Source organism: Lipotes vexillifer, unplaced genomic scaffold (genome assembly GCF_000442215.2).
Source record: "Lipotes vexillifer unplaced genomic scaffold, Lipotes_vexillifer_v1.1 scaffold1010, whole genome shotgun sequence".
NCBI classification, from domain to species: domain Eukaryota; kingdom Metazoa; phylum Chordata; class Mammalia; order Artiodactyla; family Lipotidae; genus Lipotes; species Lipotes vexillifer.
Window position 1 is genome coordinate 334669 of NW_006794157.1, and position 8855 is coordinate 343523.

General features: G+C 40.7%; 1 protein-coding gene across 1 annotated transcript in view; it reads left to right on the forward strand.

Moving 5' to 3' along the window:
* Positions 1 to 5202: 5202 nt before the first annotated feature.
* SLC28A2 (solute carrier family 28 member 2) overlaps positions 5203 to 8855 on the forward strand; it is a 77335-nt gene continuing 73682 nt past the window's right edge. The window contains exon 1 of the mRNA XM_007467018.1: positions 5203 to 5271. The gene's annotated coding sequence lies outside the window, so the exon portion shown is untranslated. The remainder of the gene's footprint in view (positions 5272 to 8855) is intronic.

Sequence of the window (8855 nt, forward strand, 5' to 3'; positions counted from 1 at the left end):
GGAATGCACGAAAGAAATCTGAACAGAAAGTTCCCAGTTGCAGGAAGAGTAACAGAAGGGGACGGTGCTCTCCTAACTTCTGCTTGGCAGGTATGCAATTATCCATGGAGATGGGTGCATCCAGCTATCAAAATGTCATAATATCCTCTTCTCAGGTCGCTCACTCGATTCCCCTTGCTCTGATTTCAGGCCCCCAAACAGACTTTTGGTAATGATTTGCCAGCCCACGTAGACATTCCTGCAGGGAAAGTATTGCTCTGAACAAGTTTCTGATTAGTTGGCGTTTGTTCTTCCTACTGTTGGCATTTGGTTTAGACTCTTAAGAGTCTGGCTGGTATGATTCATTTCCCTTGAGTCTGCTTATCTCTGGGTGTACTGACAAAATGGAGTTTCCAGGCTGACAAAACTGAGAGCTAGAGACTCTGGTCTGGGATGAGAGACTGCCGCTCTGGGACACCCTCTGAGCAGTCAGTCAGCTCCCTCCCCTTGACCTCTTGATTTAAACGACGTTTTGCAGTTTCTGATTCTGGGAATGTGTCCTTTCCCCTACCCCTTCCAGCTGGAGATCGGAGCTTTTCTCTAGGGTCTCAGCACCAGGAAAGAGGCAGGCAAACCTTCAAGGGACAAACCTCGAAGGGGAGAAATGTACTTCATAAGCTTCAGAGTGTTTACTTAAATGATCAACCCCATGGCTTGCTGGTCAGACTTGGTACATCTGGTAGCTGCTACTGCTGTAGCTGCCAGTCACCACAAGGGTGCAGTACAGACTGGACCAGCATCCTTTGGTGTCACCTGGAAGCTAGTTCAGATTCAGAATCTTGGTCAACAACCCAGAACTACTGCATCAGAACCTTCATTTTAACAAGATTCTCTCCAGATTATTCATTTGCACCATAAAGTTTGAGGTGCTGGTCTGCTCTAGAGAACTATCTGGCTCTGATGCAGCCCTTCGTTATTTACCTTGTGAGTACTTGGGGTTACTAGAAAGGACCTGCCTGAGTCTGCTGGGCCTCATCGTCTAGTGGGCTTCATTGATGAGGGTGACAGTGAGGTTTTGAGGAGGAGAAGATGGAGTTCTGGGAGGGAGACACCGAGGGCCCATGTTTGGGAGCATCTATGAAGGAGGCAGCAGCCCTGGACTTCCACTAGGAGGTACTGCACCCCAGGAAGTGGATGTAGAATGCTGAGGCTGGATAAAACTTAGTCTAGAAGATACCACTTTGGATTTAGCCCCTATAACACTGAGCCCATTCCTCAGGGATTCTCTGGATATTTAGGACTCAAGTTCCAGTCATTCATTCATTCAGTAAACTAGCATATTTTAGCTCTTAAAGTGCTGTACCTCATGGGGAGCTGCAAAGCTGTATATGATCCTTCTTGCCCAAAACAGTTTATTTTCCAGCTGAAAGAAAATGCTAGTCCACAGGCAACAGTCAGAAAACAACACAAGGAATGCTGTAGAAGAGACATCTCTTGCTGCAATGGAAGGAAACTCTCCAAGGAAGAGCTAACATAAACTTCCAGAATTGTAAAATAATTGAAGTTTATTTTCAGCACTTCCAGCACCCTCATTCTGATCCCCTTCTATCTCTTTGTGTTGTCCTTATCTCATTCATTCTCATTCATTTGATCAACAGTATTTACTAACAGCATACTATGTGCTAGAAACTGTTATAGGTTTTGGGGTTATAGTAATGGATAAGACAGATGGGTTGTTCTCATAGACCTATAGTCTAGTGCAGGAATCAGAAAGGAATGTTAAATAAAAAATAAACGAAAGAATGTGTGCCAATGGAAAATAACGTGATATAGTGTCCTCCTGTTCCCTGCCTATTATCCACCCATGTACCCCCTCAGCTCCTTTGTCTGTACAAAGTAAGATGACTGATAATAGTAAGTGTTGCCTTTTAATAGGGATGGAAGTTTTACACTAAAAAGATAAACTCTCACCCAGAGTGGCCCACGTGTGTCATAAAGAGCCTTCAGATGTGAGGCAGTCTTGTGTGGACAGCGTGAGGAGGACTCCGTGGTGACCTGCGTGGGCCTGCAATATAATCCAATACAAGCAGGTGGATGCTGAGGGCCAATGAGCAGGACCAGATGACCCCATAGGTAGGTCAAGAACTTGCCAAGGACACAAGGAAAACAAAACATCCACCCAAGAAGTAAGAAAATTTTTCGAAAATAAAAAGCAGTGAAGTGATCAATTTCAGGAGAAAAAAAAAACCACAGAACTTTGTTGGGAAAAAATAAACTATAAAATAATCATTTAAAAAACTTTTAGTTACATATGAGGCAACATAATTTTTTCAGTGCTTAAGACCTTGGGAAGTTTAATCCAGCCCCGTTGACACACTAAATCAGTCCCCTGGATCAGAGATGCAACCCCTAGGGAAAGAAAGGGAGGAGGGGAACCTGAATTTAAGATGTATTCTGTCACTAGGTCGAACATACTTGGATAGATAATAAATTTGGTAAGCAAAGAAGTAAAATTGCATTGTTTTTGCATTCTTGAGTTTGTCAACTGAGATGTGCACCTCATATACGTGCCAAGTGACTAGCATAGAGGTGCTCAATATACATTAGTTGGTCTCTTGTTCCCAGGAACTTCTCTCTACACCCACAGAAAAAAAAGCCATGGGAAGATCCTACAGGACTATTCCTGTCATGAGGCCTAAAACTCATTCTTGAGTCAAGAAGATTGCAGGAGCCACCTCTCAGAAGCAAAGGTCAAAATCAGTGGTTTCCAAACATTATTCTAGAGCTGATAAACAGGGATGAATTTTTCATCATGGAATGAGAAAAAATAAGGTTGATGTGGTAGGCTTTTCAAAAGGCTAAATGTGTTTAATTCAAAGAACGATTCTCTAGGCTAAGGTTATGGTCTTCCTACTTTTGAGGTGTTATAGTGACTTTTTAAAAAGTAGATGATACTTTTTTTAAAGTCTTTAAATTTGAAAAAATTAAAAACTGGCAATCCTATTTTGGTCTCCAAAATTACTTTTGAAATTTTACTGGTCAGTGAAATCTAAAAGTACAAAGCTCACTACAGAGCCTGGAGAGCAAAGCATCAGACTGAGAAGAGATGGTCCTCAGTTTGTAGTGGGTCTGCAGAGAAATGCTCAGAGGGAGAAGGGTCCCTGTTCTGTCAGGCAATGGTCCAGGCTAACCCCTATCCACCCACCTAACAAATAGTAGTCCCTAGTATGATCTGTGCTAGGCCTTGGAGATACAAATTCGAATAAAACGTTCTAAGAGATCATGTCAGTGCAGGGTTAATCAGATGAGTGAAGAAGTAATTACAGCTATATACATACAAAGTATATTGGAACTTAAATCATTCATTCCTCCAGGATATGACATTTGAGCTGGGTTCCAAGGCATGCAGAGTAGTTTTCCTGGCAGAGAAGGGGAAAGGGTATTCTAGGCAGAGAGAAAGGCAGAAACAAAGGCCAGGAAGTGTGAACAAACAGCATAGGGTAAGATAAAGCTGTGACGTAAGATATGGAGGGGAGAGTGGATAAAGATGTGGACTGAGAGAAAAACACACAATGTAAGTTGTGAATTAAGTTTTATCTGAGGAACTTACTGAGGACTATAGCCCAGGAAACAGCCTTTCAGATAGCTCTGAGGAACTGCTCCAACGGGGTAAGGGAGGAGCCAGGATATATATAAACTTTTTTGCTGGGAAAACGTAGTCAAGCATCCAAAGATTACTGCTAATTACAACAAACAGGTATCTCAAGTTAGCGATTTTAGTGCTTTTCTGTGTCTGGGAAAATACAAGCATCTGAATTCATTTGAAAATTTTTCTTAGATATGCATCTTAACTATCTAAAGGCCAGTGTACCCAAAGCATAGAATGTTTCCTGTTTTTCTTCATCCTGAATTCCCCTAAGGGCACACTGGCAGTGGGCAACTGCAGTAGCTGATGGCCTGATCCTTGTAGAACTGGAACGGCAGGCAACATTTGTTTTTCTTAATAGAGAGCAAGGGTGGAGCCAAACTGATGAATCTCTTGCCCCTTATTGAGGCAGGCCTTTATCCTGGAGGCTGGTGGATCTTGACATTTTGTGGTAACTTACTGCTTTGGGGATCCCTTGAAAGTGATATGCTTGTTCTCCAAAATAGTGCAGCTATGATAGAGTGTCAGGAATTCACAGAGGCTTTTTTTTTTTTAATTGAAGCATAGTTCATTTACAATGTTGTGGCAGTCTCTGCTGTCCAGCAGAGTGACTCAGTTACACACATAGAGACATGCTTTTTTTTTAATATTCTTTTCCATTATGGTTTATCCCAGGAGACTGGATATAGTTCTATGCACAGAGGCTCTCTTATAAGCATTGTGGGACCATTTAAATCTCCAGTTCTAAGCAGAAGAGGGACATAATCTCATCTTCCTTTTAGAAAGGTGAGGTGTAAATGGGTAATTATTGACAAAAGTCTTAATTCAAAGGAGAGATAGAAGAGGATCTCAGCCCCCTGGTCTGGCAGTTGACGTTGGGGCTTGGGGACTAATCTAGCGGGGGAGGCTCTTCCCTCACATCACACCCATAGGTGTTTCCTCTTGAGCTCAGAGGTAGAGGGGATGGACATGTTGGATGAAGGGAATGAATGTGAAGCTTGAGAGCAGCTCTAATATCAAGGGTGGAATATTTTCTAGAATTACAGTAGTCAAATAGTATGAAAATAGATGTATCCGTGTTACCCTTATATATATATATACTATATTGTTAGTATTGAGATGCGGATATGCAAATTTAAATGTAACTTTAAGTTAAGAGGGAGAAACACATGCACAGGTTGCAACAAACTGACTTGACCCTTACTTTTCCCAACTTCCTCATAAATTTCAGAGTCAAAATACTTCTGTGTCATGACTACTCTTTGGTTCAGTAGCCTCAGACTGAGTCTAGATGAATTCCTTTCTTACCATATCATCAAAGCTACTAAGAACTCCTTTTCCACTTAATTCTCTTTAGATCAAATGCTCTGAGAGAACTTTTTGTGGTTTTAAAATATGTTCACAAATTCTTTGATACTCCTCTCTTCCAGAGGTAGAGCTTTATTTCCCTCCCTGGACTGAGGGCTGGACTTAGTGACTCCTTCAAACAAATAGAATGAAGTAGAAGTGTTGGTGTTTCACTTCCTAGATGAGGTCATAAAGTGCATGTCGCTTCCTTTTTGCTCTCTCTCAGATCACTAGCTCTGAAGGAAGCCAGCCGCCATGTCAAGAGGACACTCAAGCAATCCCATGGAGAGACCCACGAGGTGAGGAGCTGAGGCCTTCTGCCACAACAGGCATCAAAGAAATGAGATTTTGGGCCAATAGCCATGTGAGTGAGCCATGTTGAAAGCAGATCCTCCAGCCTCTGCCAGACCTTCAGATGACTGCAGCCCTAGCTGGCATCTTGACTGCAATTTCATGAGAAACCCTGAACCAAAACCACTCATCTAAGTCATTTCCAAATTCCTGAGTTAAGTAACTGTGAGATAACCAATGTTTGTCATTTTAAGCTGCTAAATTTTGGGGTAATTGTTACACTGTGATAGATAATTAATAGATTTTGTTACCAGAGGTGGGGCGCTGCCATAACAAAAACCCAGAATGTGAAAGTGGCTTTAGAACTCGGCAGACACTGGAAAAACTTTGAGGAGAGTGTTAGTATAAGTCCAAATAGCCTTGAAGAGACTATCTTCCTCAGTTTCCCCATCTGTAAAATGAAGGAGTTGGGCTGGATGAATACCTAAATATTTTATAATTCTCTTAATCTTTATCTAATCAAGGTTCTATAAATAATATTACCCTAAACAAAGTAGTTATAGGAGACAGCTAATAACTGACCCAAGGCATAATTCCCCAAGGCATAGCTCCACAACAGAGACAAGAGGCCCTGCACCTGACTTTTGTGCTGTCTGTAAACCTAGTTTCAGCCTGGTTTAATCTCAGGAAACTGAAGCTGGCTCTACCTTTAACAGGTTGCTTCAACAGCTCACAACCACATGCCCCCAAAGGAGTAGGGGTTTCTGATTCTTTAACAAAGGCTGGTCCTTTGTTAAAGATGAAGGTTCTTTATATTCATTCTTCACCTCAATGATTTAACTAAAAGGTCCAGAATAAAATTGTTTTTCTTCTTAACACTGAATTTTACAAATCTCTGTCCTTGTATATATTGCTAGTGTCATCCTGTCACTGGATGGGACACCTTCAGGGGCCCAAGAGTGGGCTCTTGTCCAACACTCAGAAATGAATTGTCCGAGGAGGCACACATACTGACAAAGCAAGAGATATTATTGAAAAGGGGTGCTCAAGTGGAGAGCAGCAGGGTAAGGGAACCCAGGAGAACTGCTCTGCCTTGTGACTTGCAGTCTCAGGTTTTATGGTGGTGGGGTTAGCTTTCCACGTCGTTTCTGGCCAATCATCTTGCTTGTGCCTTCATTTGGTCCGGCTCAGGGCCCTTCCTGGTGGTGCACGCGTCTCTCAGTCACAATGGTTTTCATCGTGAGGGTTTCTGGGAGGTTGGCGAGACATATTATGGACTCGTGTCTCCTTCCCTTCTTGGCCCCTCATGGGTTTTCCCTGGGTTGCTTTTGGACCCTTCGCTGGTTGTGTGTTCTTTTCAAGCATCCTGAGGTGGGAGACTTAAGCAAGTTTGTTATTGTTGTGCCTGGCCAGGATGGGCAGTTTCCCTAACAATACTATCATCTTTAATTTGCTTGGGTCTCAGAAGGCCGTAGTACAGATTTCATTACTCTTGAAAAGAAAATTGTTGGAATGCTTTATTTATATATAAACCATATTCATAAGTCATTCAGATATATATGAATGGCTATTTTGGCAGGGCAAACCCCAGCAATTTTTAATGGGCCCTAAAGAAAAAATTGTTGGGTCTGTGCTGAGCGATTTAGGGGCCTGCTTTCCTGGAAACCAGCAAGACAATGAAGGCTCAGCCACTAGACAACAGAGTATCTTTTTTTTTTTTTTTACATCACATTTTTTTAAAAATTCAAACAGAAAGTCACAAAAATTATAATCATCCTCATCAGTTCACTCAGTCCCATGTAATTAATTTATTTTTCATCTTGATCTTTTGTTAGCACTTTTATGAATTCATCAGTTTTCCACTAGAGTTCTGAAAATGCTTATTCATTCAGTTCAGCAGTATAGTCTGTTACCAGAAAGCTGTACTTGTCAGAGTCTTTTCCATGAATTCCTTGAAGATGAAACCCTTTTATAGGGAACATTTTTCAAAAGCATCAGAGTACACCCAGAACTGTCTGTAAATGACAAAAGACTTAAAAATGACCACAGTTAAAGATTTGATGAAAGTTCATAACAATGCAATTGACAAGGAAATTTAGTTATTTCTGAGATATACATTTTAAAGTAATAACTAAAATTATAACTTATAACATTATACCAGAGCATATAAGATTTTTAGGAATTTCATGCAATGTCTGAAACATTTATAATAACATATTTCCATACAAATAACACAAAGACAGTTTAGTATTAGTTGTTTTTTTATTTTTGAATTTTATTTTATTTTTTATACAGCAGGTTCTTATTAGTCATCAATTTTATACACATCAGTGTATACATGTCAATCCCAATCGCCCAATTCATCACACCACCCCCACCACCACCCCGCCGCTTTCCCTGCTTGGTGTCCATACGTTTGTTCTCTACATCTGTGTCTCAATTACTGCCCTGCAAACCGGTTTATCAGTACCATTTTTCTAGGTTCTACATATATGCATTAATATACGATACTTGTTTTTCTCTTTCTGACTGAATTCACTCTGTATGACAGTCTCTAGATCCATGCATGTCTCAACAAATGACCCAATTTCATTCCTTTTTATGGCTGAGTAATATTCCATTGTATATATGTACCACATCTTCTTTATCCATTCGTCTGTCGATGGGCATCTAGGTTGCTTCCATGACCTGGCTATTGTAAATAGTGCTGCAATGAACATTGGGGTGCATGTGTCTCTTTGAATTATAGTTTTCTCTGGGTATATGCCCAGTAGTGGGATTGCTGGATCATATGGTAATTCTGTTTTTAGTTTTTTAAGCGACCTCCATACTGTTCTCATTAGAGGCTGTATCAATTTACATTCCCACCAACAGTGCAAGAGGGTTCCTTTTTTTCCATACCCTCTCCAGCATTTGTTGTTTGTAGATTTTCTGATGATGCCCATTCTAACAGGTGTGAGGTGATACCTCACTGTAGTTTTGATTTGCATTTCTCTAATAATTAGTGATGTTGAGCAGCTTTTCATGTGCTTCTTGGCCATCGGTATGTCTTCTTTGGAGAAATGCCTATTTAGGTCTTCTGCCCACTTTTGGATTGGGTTGTTTGTTTCTTTAATATTGAGCTGCATGAGCTGTTTATATATTTTGGAGATTAATCCTTTGTCCATTGACTCATTTGCAAATATTTTCTCCCATTCTGAGGGTTGTCTTTTCATCTTGTTTATGGTTTCCTTTGCTGTGCAAAAGCTTTGAAGTTTCATTAGGTCCCATTTGTTTATTTTCGTTTTTATTTCCATTACTCTAGGAGGTGGATCAAAAAAGATCTTGCTGTAATATATGTCAAAGGGTGTTCTTCCTATGTTTTCCTCTAAGAGTTTTCTAGTGTCTGGTCTTACATTTAGGTCTCAAATCCATTTTGAGTTTATTTTTGTATGTGGTGTTAGGGAGTGTTCTAATTTCATTCTTTTACATGTAGCTGTCCAGTTTTCCCAGCACCACTTATTGAAGAGACTGTCTTTTCTCTATTGTATATCCTTGCCCCCTTTGTCATAGATTAGTTGACCATAGGTGCGTGGGTTTATCTCTGAGCTTT